General features: G+C 39.7%; 5 non-coding genes across 5 annotated transcripts; 4 read left to right on the top strand and 1 right to left on the bottom strand.

Annotated features, from left to right (window-relative positions):
• Positions 1 to 7,615: 7,615 nt before the first annotated feature.
• Positions 7,616 to 7,697, bottom strand: trnas-uga (transfer RNA serine (anticodon UGA)). Its single transcript has one exon. It is a non-coding gene; the product is annotated as a tRNA-Ser (tRNA).
• Positions 7,698 to 8,061: 364 nt separating this feature from the next.
• On the top strand, positions 8,062 to 8,133 carry trnaq-cug (transfer RNA glutamine (anticodon CUG)). The gene has a single exon. It is a non-coding gene; the product is annotated as a tRNA-Gln (tRNA).
• Positions 8,134 to 11,813: 3,680 nt separating this feature from the next.
• trnal-cag (transfer RNA leucine (anticodon CAG)) lies at positions 11,814 to 11,896 on the top strand. Its single transcript has one exon. It is a non-coding gene; the product is annotated as a tRNA-Leu (tRNA).
• A 528-nt stretch (positions 11,897 to 12,424) lies between these two features.
• On the top strand, positions 12,425 to 12,512 carry trnay-gua (transfer RNA tyrosine (anticodon GUA)). The gene is given in 2 exon segments: positions 12,425 to 12,461; positions 12,477 to 12,512. It is a non-coding gene; the product is annotated as a tRNA-Tyr (tRNA).
• Positions 12,513 to 13,253: 741 nt separating this feature from the next.
• trnay-gua (transfer RNA tyrosine (anticodon GUA)) lies at positions 13,254 to 13,341 on the top strand. The gene is given in 2 exon segments: positions 13,254 to 13,290; positions 13,306 to 13,341. It is a non-coding gene; the product is annotated as a tRNA-Tyr (tRNA).
• Positions 13,342 to 19,525: the final 6,184 nt, after the last annotated feature.

The raw sequence follows: 19,525 nt of genomic DNA, 5'->3' as shown, positions 1-19,525 counted from the left end.
GAGGCCAGTGCCTTATCCATTAGGCCACTGGTGCTTTTCATCCCCAAAGCTCACCAATTCAGGAGAAATAACTATACAGTTATGGAGACGTAATGAAACAGTAGACCTTGACCTTTGACCTCCAAAATTGAAATCATTCATCGCGACTCCTACTTCTCTCCTGTTGATTTATTACAATCAATCATCAGTATAACATGGGGGGGGGGGGGGGGCAGCTCTGCTATGATGTGTGTGTGGTAATAAATGAAATAAACAACATTGTAAAGGCTACCATACACAATGTATAGGAATCATATATGCTAGTAAGTAATAACAATACCAACTACTATTACATTATCTTAATGAGGCAAGACGTTCAACAATCGCCATTATAATCGAAATCAACAGCCAGATTAACCTAGCCAAAACAGGGAAGAACGTAAACAAGCTAACTTTAAATGTACCAGAACTACAGACCGATACACCAACAGGCTTACATGAACTGACAACATCAGTTCTATGACTTACAGTTCTCAAAGACGCACACGATCTCAACTGGTTTCCTCCAGACAGCTAGTCTCTTTTTCTTTTCTATCACTTTTGTCTCCAGTGTGCGTGCGGGCCTGCTCGTGGTGTGAGGTGCATGTCCGCGCTATTCTCCAACATGGACTCCAAATCACCTGATAGACAACCTTAGTACAAATTAAAGTAACAAGCAATTTGTAAATGTAGGGAGTAGAAAGTACCGATATTGTGGTAAAATGTAAGGAGTAAAAGTAAAGGTCGCCAAAAAAATAAAGAGTAAAGTAAAAATATCCGCAAAATCTTCTTGAGTACAGTAATGAAGTGTTAACTTCGTTTTTTGTTTTGAAGTATTTGTATTTCGTTTACTTCCCATCTCTGATGACTGTAAAGATTAATATGTCATGGTTTCCAGAACTGTATCTTCTGATAGACATAAGGCCACTTGGGTTACCTTCAGCTGCTCTCTAGTCTCCTGAAGAAGGATAAAATCCAGAGTTGGCTAACTCCAGATTATTTAAGCAACAAAAGTCCTGGGTGGACTTGAACCACCATCCTTTCAGTTAACAGCCAACTGCGCTGACCTATGCGCCACAGAGACTGCATATGTCTGATGTTTTTTTTTTTCTGATTCTGATGTAGAGATGGACAAACGGCTCAAAAGCATAATACTTCTTGCCGTGACATAACAAGAAACAGTAAAAAAAGAGGTCGGCGAGATAGAGTTCAAGACCCTTTTTTCAGGACCCCAAACTTTGTCGCTCAATATGGCAGGAATTCTATGCATCCAGGGCCAAATGTTTTACCATTTCATCCCACTACGGGCCCCTAAGGAACTTACATGTGTTGACAATAAAGATGTCACAAAACGCTGCACTTGGAATTGCGTTTCTCATGCACATTCAGTTCCTCTTAATACAAAGAACTGCTAAGTTCTTTATTCCCAATATCAACTCTTAGACATTAGTTCCAAATGAAAATACTAGCTGTCAGAAGTGGGATTTGAACCCACCCTCCAGTGGAGACTGCAACCTGAACGCAGCGCCTTGGACCGCTCGGCCATCCTGACGGATCCAACAGATCTTCAGCAGGACCTGTCTCAAAAATTTATATAGTAAATTAAACATGTCATGATAGCATGACATGTCTGACGGGGCGCTACCTATACCATCCAAGAGACTGAGACTGCAGCAATATGTTCAATGCCCGTATATGTTTAATGTATTCATATTTTCGTTATTTTCACAATGTTTAGTCTTCTCATCGGGTAGGATTGCATTTTTCTTAGGCGGCATATTCCCCTGGGCCTGGTGGTATCTGGCTTGCACCAGAGCACCTGGGATGTCAGGCTTTAAATCCCCACTCCTGAAAAGTGCCGCTTCTTAGCCGATTATGTCTGGCCATGTCATAATAATAGAGGCGAGGCCTCAAAACTGAGAATATATTGGACGTGATATTTAAATTACAATCGTTTCTAGCCGCTGCATTTATCAATGTACGATCATTCTTACGCTCTGTTGTTGTGATACGAACGTTTCATGAATCTCACGTGAACCTGTCGTACGTTAGGTTAATAAATGAGGGCCATTAGCTCTAAGGATGTGCTTCAATACATAACTGAATGGACACACAATGAGTAGCACAATGGTGCAATCTGTTTACCTTGTCATAAGCTAAAGCCTTTTCCCAAGCTAAAAGAAAACAAGGCGCTTTTCTGCAAACGCACAGCTGGGAGTGCTTGAGAGTCCTTTGAGGTGCAGCGTGATTTTAGGCTGAGATGCTTCGGGTGTGTTAAGGTGTGAGCCCAAATATCGTTGAACGAAAGACAGCGATTCAGGTGATAGAACGGGGTATTGATGTCCCATCCATGCAACCGATGGATATGATCAAAACCTGTAAACATCACTGGAAAGTCAGCATTACTACAGATCCTGACAGGGTAGTGGATGTCAATTTTTTAATCTGCCAGACATGCTTGCCACTTTTTATGGGCTTTCAACAACTTTTCCAGCATTTATATCATGATTCACTTACCATGAAAATCAGCGTTAGCAGAGGATGGTTTCAATCCATCAACCTCTAGTCAACTAATATCAAATAATAAATGTATTATTTTTATTACAACAGCATCGAAGATGTTAAAATCACACAGTCAGCGCCCAAAGTGCCTTGGCCAGTAAAGTTCACGTTCATTTCACCTCTGACCTCAGTCAGCATCACATGCACCTGAAACCCCACCCAACAGTGATGTCACAGGGTACTGGTGTACACCTGGGCCACGTTCAGCCCCAACAACAAGGTTTAAAAGCATTAAAAAATGGGTCCAATCCATTTCACTTTAGATATTTATTGCCATCAACACGCCACAATTGGGCAAAATTATATAATGCTTGTTAAGCACTATAGCAAAACAAATGACAAATATATACACTCTTTGTAGTGCAGATAACATAAACATTAACTGATGATTAGGCACTGCTGGGATTTGGACCCAGGATCTCCTGTTACAAGACAGGTGCTTTAACCACTAAGCTACAGCGCCTCCTACAGGATTGCCTGTCATGCAAGATTACAATGAGCTAGTGACCAGGGTTCCAACCATCCATCCATCTTTGTCAAGCAGCTCCAGAGAGAGCTATAGAGAGAGAGTCTTCCGCTGAAGGCTCTACCACATGACTGTGTTTCACCAATCAAACGTCGTTGTGCAGTCACGTGACCATACTCGATCTCAGCATACTCTATCTTTACTTTGTTCAAGAAACTCATGCTTCAGAAGCAGACGTGTCATTTTGGAGGAGTCAATGGGGAAGAGATGCGTAGTTTTAGGTAATAGGTCGGCAGGGGTCGCTATACTGCAGGGAAAGTTCAAGGAACCATCCTCTGCTATAGGATTTAGTAGAGAATAGTTTTGATCCATTGATCTCTGGGTTTTGGGCCCAGCACGCTTCCGCTGTGCATTCTGCTCTGCTGTTTGCACTTAGGGGTAACATGTAACATGTAAAGCAGGAGCTCTACCACTGAGCTACATACCCTGAAGATTTTCAGATTTGTTGACTTTTTTCTGAGATAGACTTAGACTTATCTTTATTAATCCTTTTGGGATGACTTACCGCAAAGAAATTGAAATACTACAGAATAAAAGAAGAAAACTGGGTAAAACATGTAATGTTAATGTTGTATATGGCTTCAACCTGTAAATGCAACTGTGGTGGCTTGAAATCAAACCTGGTTAAAATGATTGCACTGCTATGGTATAAATCATAATCAAAAAGTAACACACCTGCTGCCTTTCTGCTGGACAATACAAAGTTCACTGCAAATCTTGTACACATCTGGGCATTGAGACTGAAAATAAATGCTAAGAGATGCATTGGTGGAGATGGGTTGCTTCCAGTACCTATGAGATAATACAAAAAGCAGAGCTACACCTGTTTGGACAAATGTTCATAATCTTTTCAATTAGTTAGTAGTAGTTACCAGACACGGGCAAAGAACAAATTGTAGTGCCCTGCCTGTGTCTGTGGATCCTCGTGGAGGCAGCTTAATTGGTTGATATGCTCTCTTATTTGTACCATAACAGAGATCTAATATTTTTATCAAATCGGGTTGGGCAAGTAACCTTTCTGGCTACTTCTTGATAAATAAAGCAAGTAACCACACAATGAAAACTACTGCAATGGCTGGGAATTGAACCCATGTCAACTGCTTGGAAGGCAGCTATGCTCACCACTATACCACCATCACTGGACAACGCATTTGATGTCCTTAAAGGTTGGATTTTTCCTTTTTATTAAATTAAGGCAATAAGCTCAATTTCCAAAAGACGATTTTTTAAATTTCTCTTTTTGGTCAACTTCAGCATGGGTTCCTAATCGCATGCATACCACTGTATGCATGTATACCTGCATGTAAAATTAGCCGCATTGACACAAAAAAAGAATTTTACAGCAGAAAGCACAATTTTAAGGACACACAGCAGACCTACAATGAAATTGTATTTGCACTGCTTTGAAAATAGTAAGAACCTTCTTCATCACAAACCTGATGGTGCAGTACTTGATCCACATGGATCCACTTGCTGTCCCTCTGGCTGTTCCTCCCTCTGTCCCATTTATGTTTTCTTCCTCCTCACTCTCTTCTTCATCCTCCTCACCCTCTTCTTCATCTTCCTCACCCTCTGGAATATCCCTCTCTGTGTCAGAGCCCTCCCTTCATCACACGCCCTCTCTCCAAACTCCCCCAAACTCCTCTGGCTCTCCCTCTTCCTGCTCTTCACTCCCTTGATTTGTTTCTCTCACTGCTGTTTTTCTCACTTTTTGTTTAATAGGGCGCTATATCACTTCCTCGTTCATGATAAATATTAAAAGAAGATAAAACGTAGGAGTATGCATTACATTTCCCTCCCTACTCAACACAGGCATAAAGCCTGTCGATTACTTTACACAAACGTAGTTATTTGTTATCGCAATGCAACAGCAAAGACGGATGAAGTTACGTGTTAACATCCAGAGATGCCAAAAGTACTCACTTCCCCTACTCAAGTAGAAGTAGAGAGAAATTTCTTAATAAATACTCTGGTAAAAGTATAAGTACTGATTTAACTTCTGAACTCAAGTAAAAAAGTAACAAAGTAAAGGCTTAGCAATTTACTTAAAGTATAGAAGTAAAAGTAGCCTAAAACATATATAAACATATAGCCTATTTATTGTGACAGAGACTGGGACTCCAGGTTATTAAGATTCTCACGCAAGTATCAAGATATGAATTCAGTTGTGATTTTGTGAGAATTCCGTGAATATTGCCATTCAATTAGATTCATTTTGGTATTGATGATGCAAAAATAATAACTAACTCCAGTGAAATTATTTAAAATTTATTGAGGACTAGATTAGGACTGGATTTAAAGCTGATTCTGGTTTCCAATTTGGTCCCAGGTGTGTCTGTTAAAACACAGATGGAGACAACCTCTCTCTGTTGATGCTTATTACAATCAAGCATCAGGATAAACATGGGGGGGGGGGGGGGTAGCTCTGCTATGGCTGTGTGTGTGGTAATAAAATAAATAAATAACAAGGAATCATATATGCTAGTAAATAATAACAATGAACCCACTATTAATTACATTATCTTAATGAGCAAGGACGTTCAACAATCGCCATTATATCGAATCAACAGCCAGGTGTAACCTAGCCAACAGTAGAAGAACGTAAACAAGCTAACTTTTAAATGTACCAGAACTACAGACCAACACAACAACAGGCTTACATGAACTGACATCATCAGTTAAATGACTTACAGTTCTCAAAGACGCACACGTTCTCAGCTGATTATCCTCCGGACAGCTAGTCTCTTTTTTTTTTTTTTTCACTTTTTTCTCCGTGTGGCGTGTGCGCCCGCTCGCGGCGTGAGGCGGGTGTCCGCGCTATTCTCCGACATGGACTCCAAATCACACCTGATAGACGACCTTTAGTACAAAACTAAAGTAACAAGCCAATTTTGTAAAATGTAGGGAGTAGAAAGTACCGATATTCGAGTAGAAGTAAAAAGTCGCCCAAAAAATAAATAGTAAAGTAAAAATACCTGAAAATTCAACTGGAGTACAGTAATGAAGTATTTGTGTTTTGTTACTTCCCATCTCTGATGACCGTAAAGATTAATATTTACATTGTTTGCAGAACTGTACCTTCTAATAGAGGTAAGGCCACTTGGGTTATCTTTGGGCTGCTCTATGGTCTTCTGCAGAAGGATAAATCCCAGAGTTGGCTCACTACAGATTATTTAAGCAACAAACTTCCCTGGGTGGACTTGAACCACCATCCTTTCGGTTAACAGCCGACTGCGCTGACCTATTGCGCCACAGAGACTGCATATGTCTGATGTTTTATGAGCGGGAGTTCGATCTTTAAGCCACAAGCATTTGCTTTATGGCTTTTTGAGGTTGAGCTGCACATGTATGCTTATCAGGCTATTTTCCTGTTACTCAGAAATTGGGGAAGCTGACTCATGCTGAAATGTAGAAGCTGGACGTGCATTGCCTTTTTCTTACATGTCAATTGAAATCTGACTTTGAATTCAAATATTTGGCATCCAAGAAAGTTCTGGAACTGATGATGTATCAGTCGTTTTGCTGGTGGTTTCTTGGTCACAGCAACCAGCTTGATCATTGACATACAGTTGCCGCCACCTATCACTAAACTGTTGGGTGGGGCCTTACGTATTTGCTTGTATTACATCAAGTGACCTGCATACCAATGACTGCAAAGATCAATATGTACATGGCTTGCAGAACTGTACCTTCTGATATAAGGCCACTTGGATTATCTTTGAGCTCATAGATCCTAGAGTTGGCTAACTCCAGGTTATTTAAGCAACAATCGTCTCTGGGTGGACTTGAACCACCATCCTTTCAGTTAACAGCCGACTGCGCTGACCTATTGCGCCACAGAGACTGCGCCTGGCTGATGTATTATGAGCGCCAACTTGATCTTTAAGCCACAAGCATTTGCTTTATGGCCTTTTGAGGTCGTGCTGCACATGTATGCTTATCAGGCTATTTTCCTGTTACTCAGAAATTGGAGAAGCTGCCTCTATGGTCTTCTGTAGAAGGATAAATCCCAGAGTTGGATCACTCCAGGGAGCTCGATCTTTAAGCCACAAGCATTTGCTTTATGTGAGCTTTGCTAACTGTGAGAAACTGTCACAAACGCAGATGCGAGGTGATGCAGCGGCGTCTAGAAGCTGAGGAGACAGGCTTAATTGCGGGTGGTGGAACATGTCTATGTCTGTGGATCCTCATGGAGGCAGCTTGATTGATTGTTATGTTCCCTTATTTGTGCGATATAACAGTGATCTAATGTTTTATCAAACCGGGTTGGGAGAGTAACCTTTCTGGTTACTTCTTGACGAATAAAGCAAGTAACGTCACTCAAAGAAAGTTACTGGCTGGGAACCAAAGCCATATCAACTGCACACATCTGTGCATTGAGAATGAAAATAAATGCTCAGAGATGCATCAGCGGCTTCCAGTAACTATTTGATATTATAGTGTTATCCATGAAGGCACATCTGCCGTTTGTCATAATGAGATGTGTGACCGCAATTAAACAGCGCCTCTCGTTGTTGGCAGGATTCGAACCTGCGAGGGGAGACCCCAATGGATTTCAAGTCCATCGCCTTAACCACTCGGCCACAACAACCTGAAAAACAGTGTAACACTGATTTGCACTAATATTTACACTGACTCACGAAAAAAACACGAGTAAAATTAAAAAACACTGCATAAACTTTGCTACCGTGTGTTTATTTAAATATGGGTACACTTTACATGTAGGTGTATACTTTACTGCAAATTAAACTGAGATGTCAGGGTTTCAATCTCCACCCCTGAAAAGTGCTGCTTCTTAGCCGGATTACGTCTGGCCATGTCGAAAATAGTAGGGGTGAGGACTCAAAACCGAGAATATATTGGGGCGTGATATTTTAATTGTTGTGATTGTTGTGTGCCTTTAATATCACACATGTAGATATAATGAAAGAAACTGCCTAGCAAACTCTTTTGAAGGTTCCATGGTGTAATGGTTAGCACTCTGGACTCTGAATCCAGGGATCTGAGTTCAAATCTCGGTGGAACCTGTTTTTAAGCCACAGCACAGGTGAAACATTCAACCTTTCAACTTTCCACATCTAGTTTAAAGTAAGCTTATGTTGGTGGGGGCATGTTGAGGAGTCACCTGGTTGTTACAGTTTTTTTGGATTGCTTAAGCACGATTTTCAAAACAGGGCCCGTGTTTTCAAAACATTACACACAATTAGCACAACCACACACCCAACTAGCAAAACACTACAGATCCTTTGCATAATTAAACACTCTTGTAAAAACTATACACTTCTGTTTAAAAACCACACTTTGTTACCATATGAAACACACACGTTTCACATTACTATACTCTGTTTGCACGAGTTCCACTCTGCTCTGATAAACCTAAAACACTTTTAGCACTTCTACTTCCCTATGATTAGAGTTGGCTACCATCAAAGTACAAATATAAAGTAAATTCACCAAACGCTACACAAGACCAATGTTGCAGACTGAAGAAACTCATTTCTCAACACGACCAAAATGTTGACATGGAGATTCATAATACTGTAACAAAATGTCACTTTACGTATTGTAAAAAACACTAGACATTGTCTCTTCGCCTAGCTGGATCTGGCCAGAGAATTTCATCAACATCGCAGGCAATGTTGTCATTAGCAAGACACCTTGGAAAGAAACGTCTTGAATGACGAATCCATCCTTGTATTGCTGCTACCTCCATCTGGTCACAGGCCTCCTCCATGGCTTGGATGAGGGGTACCTCAGCCTGGAGACGGAGATCATATACCTTCCACCGCCATGCCGAGAAAAACTCTTCTATAGGGTTGAGAAATGGAGAGTATGGTGGAAGATATAGGACGGTGAAATGTGGATGTTGCTGAAACCAGTTCTGAACCAGAGCAGAGCGGTGGAAAGACACATTGTCCCAGACAACAATGTATTGCATATGATCGATTTGATCTGCTGCTGTTATGTTGTGCAATTGGTCCAAGAATGTGAGTATGAGTGCTGTGTTATAAGGGCCCATATGGGCATGGCGGTGGAGGACCCCATTCTGTGTAATGGCTGCACAGAGTGTTATATTACCCCCACGTTGCCCTGGGACATTGACTATAGCCCTGTGGCCAATGATGTTTCTTCCCCTCCTTCGTGTTCTCGTCAGGTTGAACCCAGCCTCATCTACGTAGATGAACTCATGCTGGATCTCCTCTCCATCCATTTGTAAAACTCTCTGAAGAACAGTGTCAGGCAAAATTGTGTTCAGTGTAGATCTAGTATACATATTACAGTACAGTAAAAGATTATGAGACAGTATGCAAGATCACAATGCTTAGGTGAATACATACCTCTGCATAATCATGCCGCAGTCGTTTCACCCTTTCGGAATTGCGCTCGAAAGGCACTCGATAAATTTGCTTCATTTGAATATGTTTTTTTATTAGGATGCGTGCCAGTGTTGATGTTGAGACCTGATGGATATTGTTGAAACCGACGTGGTTATTGACAATGTTAGCTTGGAGCTGATTGAGGGTTATAGCATTGTTGGCCAAAACCATGTTTACTATGTCCCTCTCGCTGTTCTGTGAACATAGGAGGCCTTCCCCCTCGTCGTCCCTGACCCTCAATCCTATGTAGAGAAAAAAACAGTAAACAATAGTACAGTCATTTCACAGGAAAAGGTAACAGAAGTGCTGATAGTGCATAGAATACAGTACTGTAAGCAGTTGCTGAAACCGTGCAGATGTTTTTGATGTGATGATATTTTTACAATACCTATTTTCCAGTCGAAATGTTCTTATCACACTTGCCACTGTGTATCGGCTTAGATTTGGCTGTACTCGCAGTCCAGCCTCCCTCAGCGTCAGGCCGTGGTTGACAACGTGGTCAACCAGTGTTGCACGGATCTCATTTGTCAGATTCGGTCCTCTTTGAGCACCTTCTCGTCTTCCTCTTCCTCTTCCTCTTCCTCTACCTCCAGCATGGCCTCCATCTCTTCTTCTTCCGTTGATTCCTCCTCTGTTGATTCCTCTTCCTCCCCTTCCTCCTCTTCCTCCTTGTCCTTCTCCTCCTCCTTGTCGACCTCGACCTCGACCTCGACCTCGACCTCGACCTCGACCTCGACCTCGACCTCGACCTCGACCTCGTCTTACTATTTCTCTGACTCTTTCAATTGTGCTTGAAGACCGATGAACTCACCTGCTGCTTTTTATAGTGCTTACACACCTGATTGGTGTGTCTCCAATTAAGCAAACAAGTGTTTGCACACCTGATGACTGTGTTGAATCAATTGGTTGGAAGGTGCGGTAATTTGACAGTCAGTGCTTTGGTATTGCAAGGAAGTGACTTCATAATAGATTTTTGTGTGTAATGTATGTTAAGTGTGTTTAGTGTTTTGCAAATCACTGTGTGTAGAGTTTTGCAACAAGTGTGAGGTTGACAATGTGCTTATAGTTGTGCAAATATGGGCTGATCTTTTGCTTCTTGAGTGTAAGGTTTTGCTAATAGTGTACTACTTTTAACTTTAGTGTGTAAGCAATCCAAAAAAACTGTAATATCACACATGTGGATATTATGAAAGAAACTGCCTAGCAAACCCTTGTAACACTTTTAAAGGTTCAATGGTATAATGGGTAGCACTCTGCACTGTGAATTCAGCGATCTAAGTTCAAATCTCAGTGGAACCTGTTTTCAAGCCACAGTATAGGTGAAAAAGATCAACTTTTCACATCTAGTTTAAAGTAAGCTAACAGGTCCTTGGCCATTTAGACTGTAAACAGTACGTTGGTGGGGGCATGTTGAGGAGTCACCTGGTCGTTAATGTAATCGGAAGGAGCTCCAAATTTGACAGTATTGACTGGAAGGGATAGGCTTTGAGAAACATGGGGGATACACACTTTGCATTCAGTCTCGTAATCACCATAAAAATTAGGTATCACTGAAATTTGAACTTGTGTTGCTGCAGTCAGAGTATACAGTGCTCATCCTGAATGGGTCAGTATAGTTCATCAGAATTGCTTGTTGAATGGTCTATTAGCTTTGGAACCCCACTTTCCCCACAGCTTTCAATTGTCAGATATGGGTGGGGGAGTGGGCACTGTGTCCAACCCTTTCTGTGTAAAAAAAACCACTAAAGAAGTCTCTTGTATAAGACAAAAAATCTGCAGAGAACATTTTACCAAATCCAGTTGCCCTCGGCCTAGTTGTGAACTTTTGGGTAATAGCATAGATCAAGAACCAACACATCTGGACTCAATGTGGGCATTGTACGGCAATATTTGACACATTTAGACCATAAAGACAGTTATCAGTTTATTTCCCATCTGGAAGGTATATCTGTGGACTCAGTTGGACATTTTGAAGATAATTGCACAATGTTGACCCAATTGTCAGTCTATTTCCCATCTGGCAGGGACATTTCTGGATTCAGGTGGACATTGTAGACAGAAACATTGGTGGATCTTGATTCCCACCATAGGATTTGGCCTGTATTGCACATTGTCTTCACATCCCGTGCAATGTATTGCCATTGTCAAACACATTGCCACCCTGGTGACTTTCTTCCATGTCTCCATGAACGCCCATATATTTGGGCTGACAGTTGAGAAACCTTCCCTTGTTAACTATGACATGGATGACTGAGAAACTATATCATGACATGTTTAATTTACTAAATCATAATCTTTTAAACAGGTCTTATTGGAAATTTGTTGAATCAGTCAGGATGGCCGAGCGGTCTAAGGCGCTGCGTTCAGGTCGCAGTCTCCTCTGGAGGCGTGGGTTCAAATCCCACTTCTGACAACAATTGTTTTCATTTGGAACTAATGTCCGAGAGTTGATATTGGGAATAAAGAACTTAGCAGTTCTTTGTATTTAAGAGGACATGAATGTGCGCGAGAAACGCGATTGCAAGTAAAGCGTTTTGTGAGCATCTTTAAACCGATGGATATGATTAAAACCTGTATACAGCCCAACCACTTACCAATCACATCACTGGAAAGACAGCATGACTTGAGGGTAGTGGATGTCGATTTGTCAAAATAAACTGCCAGAACATGATTTTCCTCAAGAACATTACTTTTCACGGTGCTGTCAACAATTACAGCAGTTAGATTATGATTTATCTCACCATGGAAATCAGGTTGAGGGCCATAATTTCTTGTTGCATCACCCTTTCTGATTGTCTACCATTGTGTCACCAGCAAAGGAGATTAGCAGAGGATGGTTTTCTCATCATTGATTTATGAGTTCTTGTGAATGTTTTTGCAAAATTTGGTCCTGTGTCATCACATTCACAAGAATAGGAAGTGCTTTCATACATGTTGGTGCCCTTCGATAGCTCAGTTGGTAGAGCGGAGGACTGTAGTGGTATGAAGTTGAAATCCTTAGGTCGCTGGTTCAAATCCGGCTCGAAGGAACCCTCTTTTCCCTTCATGGATAAATAAAGTATTTCTGATTCTGATGTAGAGATGGACAGACGACCCACAAGCATAATAACTTCTTGCCAAGACATAACAAGAAAAAAGAAGAAGATTTTGGGTAGACAGAGTTAAGCCCTGACAGAATAGAGAACTTCAGACAAAAGTTGTGAAATAGTGCCAAGTGTGACCAGAAGAATTGAAAAAAAAATACCTTCTCTTTTCTCCTGTTTTGTACACAACCCAAAGTTTTACAAAACAAAAGATAACTTTCACCGAATCCCTCAGTTAAATCACAGTCAATATTTGTCTCACAAACCGTCTCAATGTCCAATTTAAATAATTTATCCAACAGAATTGAAACTTTAACTTACCCCGCTGTTTGAAATTGCTTCCTTGTCGTTTGGATTTCAGAGTGGAATCAGGGGAGCTTTCTGACCCTCTCTCTCTCAAAGATGTTTGGCGAGGTTTAGAGGCAGGTGATCATCAGATCCCTGGATGCACGCCCTCATCAGTCACCGGTGGAGTCCCTTTCTGATTCCTCCTTGAAATCCTGTTTGTGACGCCAAACTGTAGTAGAAGTTTCTTGTTACAGCAAGGGAGGAATTTGGCTGGAATTAAGACTCTGTATATAGAATAAAGACTGAAGGCTGCAAACTGAATCAAAGTTTAGTCTCCGGTGAAAGTTTAATTGTTTTCTGTAGAGAAAAATCAAGAAATGCTTAGGCATTCGTTATCTCCCTTCGATAGCTCAGTTGGTAGAGCGGAGGACTGTAGAGGCATAAAATTGAAATCCTTAGGTCGCTGGTTCAAATCTGGCTCGAAGGAGCATTTTTTTCCAGATTTTATGTTTGGGGATCAATAAAGAATTTCTGATTCGGATGTAGAGATGGACGGATGACCCAAAGCATATTGCTTCTTGCCAAGACATAACAAGAATAAAAAAAGAGGTGGGGGAGATAGAGTTAAGCCCTGACAGAATAGAGAACTACAGACAAAAGATGTGAAATAGTGCAACCAGAGAGAGTAAGTGTGACCAGAAGAATTGGAAAAAAACTAGAACTATAAAAGACAAACCTTTCTTCAAGAAATCTTTATTGTGTTGACATGGGCCTTCATTTATGAAATGTGCTAAAACAGGTGTAGGACGGGCGTACGCCGATTCCCACCCAAAGTTCGGCATTTATCAATTTGAACGTGAGCGTAGGCTGCAAAAATCTCACGTCTGGTCTGACCTTGTGTACTTAAGTTTACGCAGACACCCTCATCACATTTAAGAGTAAACATAACACAATATAAAACTAGAGGAAGGCGGTGCAGTACAGCTCAATCCAGCAGGGGAGAGTTCTAGCCCAACCAGGCTCCTCTCTTTACCCTGTCTTTCTTAATTACACTGTGATAGTTTTAGACTGCCGGGGGACTTCCTTTGACACACTGAGCTCCTCTCTCCTTTATCTTTCCATTTGTGTGCATTCATGTCCCAGAATAGCTTCAGTCTGTGTTACCACGTTTGCAGTGAACGTTGTATTGTCCAGCAGAAAGGCAACAGGTGTGTTACTTTTTGACTATGATTTTTACCATAGCAGTGCAATCATTTTGCCCAAGTTTGATTTCCAGCCACCACAGTTGCATTTACAGGTTTTGAAGCCATTTACAACATTAACATTACATGTTTTACCCAGATTTCTTCTTTTATTCAGTGATATTTCAATTTCCTTGCGGGAGTCATCCCAAAAGGATTAATAAAGATAAGTCTGAGTCTATCTCAGAAAAAAATTTAGCTCAGTGGTAGAACTCATGCTTTACATGTATGAGGACATGACATCTCCAGCAGGTGTTATGGTAGAGTCTTAAAAAGAGCTGCAACAGATATTACCTCCTGTGGTAATCTGACTAGTAGCATTATAGAACGTAGTGGTAGACTAGATAACAATTAGCAGAGGATGGTTTCGATCCATCAACCTCTGGGTTATGGGCCCAGCACGCTTCTCTGCTCTGCTTTACATGTCCAGGGACTGGAATATCTTCAATTCACATTTTGAAGGAAGGACCAAGGTTCCAACAGTTTACGGGTTGTAAAGTTAAACATTTAGTAGACCTTGCAACTATCTTTTATGTGAGCTTCCTGATTAATCACACAATGATTATTCACATGTAACACTTGTGATTGGCTGTTGTTAAAAATAGGGCATTGTGAGTACAGATTTAAACATCAGTAAGGAGTCTACCAAGTTGCCTCTTATCCTTTTAGTTTGGACACCCAGTGAGGCTTACCGCGATGGTTTGGACTGGTAATTTCTTGTTGCATCACCCTTTCTGATTGTCAGATGGGAAATAGACTGACAATTGGGTCAATATTGTGCAATTATCTTCAAAATGTCCAACTGTGTCCACAATTACACCTGCCAGATGGGAAATAAACTGATAACTGTCGTTATGGTCTAAATGTGTCAAATATTGTCGTACAATGCCCACATTGAGTCCAGATGTGTTGGTTCCTGATCCAAACCCCAAAAGATCAGAACTATGCCAAGGGCACCTGGATTTGGTAAAAGGTTCTCCGCAGAGGTTATGTCTTTAATCCAAGAGACGTCTTTAGTGTTTTTTTTTACACAGAAAAGGTTGGACACAGTGCCCACTCCCCCACCCATATCTGATAATTGAAAGCTGTGGGGAAAGGGGGGTTCCAAAGCTAAAAGACCATCAACAAGCAGTTCTGATGAACTATACTGGCCCATTCAGGATGAACACTGTATACTCTGACTGCAACAAGACAAGTTCAAATTTCAGTGATCCCTAATTTTTATGGTGATTACGAGACTGAATGCAAAGTGTGTATCCCCCATGTAACTCAAAGCCTATCACTTCCAGTCAATACTGTCAAATTTGGAGCTCCTTCAATTACATTAACAAGCAGGTGACTCCTCAACATGCCCCCATGTAAACGTACTGTTTACAGTCTAAATGGCCAAGGACATTAAACCTGTTAGCTTACTTTAAACTAGATGTGGAAAGTTGAAAGGTTGATCTTTTTCACCGTGCTGTGGCTTAAAAACCAGGTTCCACTGATACTTGAACTCAGATTGCTGGATTCAGAGTCCAGAGTGCTAACCATTACACCACAGAACCTTTACACTTCCTAAAAAAGTTTTCTATGCAGTTTATTTCATAATATCCACATGTGTGACATTAAAGGCACACAAAAATAACAACAAGATGAAAAAGCAACAATCACTGGCCAACTTAAGTCTATTTCCAGTCTGTTGATGTCTAACAAAGTGTCAGTTGCTGCAAGTGTCTGACGTGAAATGTCTCCACCTGCTGTAGAGTAAACTTAATGGCATGTCAAGTTTATTTCGTCCATAAAAATGGAAACTACAGTGCTCATACCCGCCGTAACACCCATAAAAACCAGAGTATAATACAACAAATATACTACAGTGCAAGTACATAAATACGGTAAAATAGAAACTGTAAAAAATGTACATTTAAAGTGCTTGTTTTGCTGTCTGATAGTCTGAGGTATAAAAGACAGAGCTGACCGCTTAGTTTGTGTCACAGGAGGTCTTAGTCTACCACTACGTCCTATAACCCTACCAGTCAGATTACCACAGGAGGTAATATCTGTTGCAGCTCTTTTAAAGACTCTACTATAATACCTGCTGGAGATGCCAGGTCCTCATACATGTAAAGCATGCGCTCTACCACTGAGCTACATCTCCTGAAGATTTTCAGATTTGTACTACTTTTTTCGAGATAGACATAGACTTATCTTTATTAATCCTTTTGGGATGACTCCCGCAAGGAAATTGAAATATCACTGAATAAAAGAAGAACCTGGGTAAAACATGTAATGTCAATGTTGTCTATGGCTTCAAAACCTGTAAATGCAACTGTGGTGGCTGGAAATCTCACCTGGGCAAAATGCTTGCACTGCTACGATATAAATCATAGTCAAAAAGTAACACACCTGTTGCTGTTCTGCTGGACAATACAACGTTCACTGCAAATCTTGTAACTCAGACTGAAAATAAATGCTAAGAAATACATTATGTAGACAGTGGCTTCCTGTATATCATTATCTCATGTACATAAGCCACCACAATATTGATGAAGGCACATCTGCGGTTGTTTATACTGTATGAGTCATTGGTTTGCTAGCACCCTTAAAGAATGCCTTTCGTTGTCTCTCTCAGAAATAACCACAGAATCACAACTTCCATTCATGTGCATGTGCCAGTATTCAAACACCTGAAAGTCACTGTATTTCCAGCATCAGTTTTGTTTGTTAGTTTTTAAAACACCTAACCCCGCGTGAGGGTTGAACTCACAACCTTCAGATTATGAGACTGACGCGCTGCCTACTGTGCCAACGAGGCTACGCACGCACTCTCAGTGGTTGGGAAGATCTCATAAAAACTAACAATTTGGTCTTCAATCTTAATAAAAGCAATGTATGTGGAGACCTACGTACTCCACATACATTGCTGAACTTTACGTAGGAATCGGCGTACCCCCGTCCTACACCGGTTTTAGGTCGTATGCACGTTTTAGAAATGAGGTTCAATGTCAGCACAATAAAGATTTCTTAAAGAAAGGTTTGTACTTTAAAGTTCTAGTTTTTTTCCAACTCTTCTGGTCACACTTGGCACTATTTCACATCTTTTGTCTGTAGTTCTCTATTCTTTCAGGGCTTAACTCTGTCTCCCCCGCCTCTTTTTTTGTTTCTTGTTATGTCTTGGCAAGAAGTATTATGCTTTTGGGTCGTCTGTCCATCCGTCAGGCCAAAGAAACAGATACCAGCATGTAACTTTGCAAATCAGTGGCTCACCCTGGCCGCCATCAAAGATGCCATTTGGACCTCCAGAAACTTTCTGGTAAGAAAGCACATGGAGATCCCATTCCCTCAAAACGTGAATCACAGATTTTCCAGCACCTGGACTTGATCAGACTGGGAATATGCCAAAGAGATGTTCACAAGTTCAGCCGAGGTAAATGCTCGGCCCACATTCACACAGACCTAAAACTACTCGCTTAATGCTGGTTACAATTTTCTAAAATAAACAATGTCAGAGCAAAATTGCAAAGAGTGAAGGGTGTTGATAAAAAATTTTAATAAGGTATTGGCTCATTATTGCCAACCTGATATCATGAAGACAGAGACAGATCCTTTTATTCCTCCTTATTTCTTGTTGGAGAACAGAAGAACTCAGTTTTGTTTTTATTTTTATTTTTGCATCAGTTTTCAAACCCGAGCACCTTATTTAGGTTTTGTTGCATGCATGTTTTACTTTGAAAGAGTGTAAAACAACTTCCTAATAAAACAGGTTGAACTATCTGAGGTTTATTCATAAAGTGTGTGTGCTTGTTTGTGTGCGTGTGCTTGTGTGTGTGTGTGTCAAAAAAAACAATGATTCAGTTTGAAATATATTTTCATCCACAAATTAATTAAATTCAAAGCCTCGTAGTAACTTATAGTATAGTACGTCAAAATATTCATAAAAAGTCATAGTATAGTATGTCGAAAATTCATAAAAGTCATAGTTTAGTATGTCACAAAATTCATAAAAGTCATAGTATAATATGACAAATCTTCAAAAAAAGTCATAGTATAACATGTAAAAAATTCATATAAGTCCTAGTATAGTGTGACAAAATATTCATAAAATGTAATAAAAAGTCAGAGTATAGTATGTAAAAAATTCATAAAAAGTCGTAGTAAACATGTAGAAAATTCATAAACGTCATAGTTTAGTATGACAAAAATTCATAAAATGTAATAAAAAGTCAGAGTATAGTATGTAAAAATTCATAAAAAGTCGTAGTATAACATGTAGAAACTCATAAACGTCATAGTTTGGTATGACAAAAATTCATAAAATGTCATTAAAGTCATTTAGTATAACAAAAAAATCATAAAAGTCATACTATAGTATGTCGAAATATTTATAAAAAGTCATAGTAGAGTATGACAAAAAAATCATGAGTCATAGTTTAGTATGACAAAAAATCATAAAAGTCATATTATAACGTGTCGAAAATTCATAAGTCATAGTTTAGTATGTCAAATATTCAAAAAAAGTTGTAGTATAACATGTCAAAATTCACAAAAGTCATAGTTTAGTATCTCAAAAAGTCATAAAAGTCATAGGATAGTATGTCGACAAAAACATAAAAGTCTTAGTGTAGTATGTCATAACAAGTCCAAATTTAATTTGTTGTAAAACAGAAGAATCTAAAGACCCCTGGAGAATGCGGGCATTGATCCCGCTACCTCTCGCATGCTGAGCAAGCGCTCTACCATTTGAGCTAATTCCCCTTTTCAAAAAAAGTCATAGTATGTTGAAAAAATTCATAAAAGTCATAGTATAGTATGACAAAATTCATTAAATGTCATAAAAGTCATAGTATAGTGTGTCGAAATATCATAAAAAGTCATACTATAGTATGTCAAAAAAATCATGAAAGTCATAGTTTAGTATGACAAAAAAAATCATAAAAGTATTAGTATAATATGTCAAATATTCATAAAATGTCATAAAAAGTCATAGTATAGTATGTATAAATATTCCTTAAAAGTCGTAGTGTAGTATGTCGTAAAGTAAAGTATGCTAAAGTATGTCAAAAAACATAAAAAGTCATACTGTTGTATGTACAAATATTTATAAAAATTCATAGTATAGTTGTCAAAAATTCATAAAAAGTCACAAAAAGTCATAGTATAATATGTCGAAATATTCCTAAAAAGTTGTAGTATAGTATGTCGTAACAAGTCCAGATTTATGGTTCTTGTTGCAAAACTAGAAGAATCTGAAGTCCTCTGGAGAATGCTGGCATTGATCCCGCTACCTCTCACATGCTAAGCAAGCACTCTACCATTTGAGCTAATTCCCCTTTTCAAAAAGAGTCATAGTATGTTGAAAAAAATGATAAAAGTCATAGTGTAGTATGTCAAAAATTCATAAAGTCATAGTATAGTATGACAAAAAATCATGAGAGTCATATTATAACG

This window comes from Etheostoma spectabile, unplaced genomic scaffold, assembly GCF_008692095.1.
Source record: "Etheostoma spectabile isolate EspeVRDwgs_2016 unplaced genomic scaffold, UIUC_Espe_1.0 scaffold00019179, whole genome shotgun sequence".
NCBI classification, from domain to species: domain Eukaryota; kingdom Metazoa; phylum Chordata; class Actinopteri; order Perciformes; family Percidae; genus Etheostoma; species Etheostoma spectabile.
This window is presented reverse-complemented; position numbering and strand designations above follow the sequence as displayed.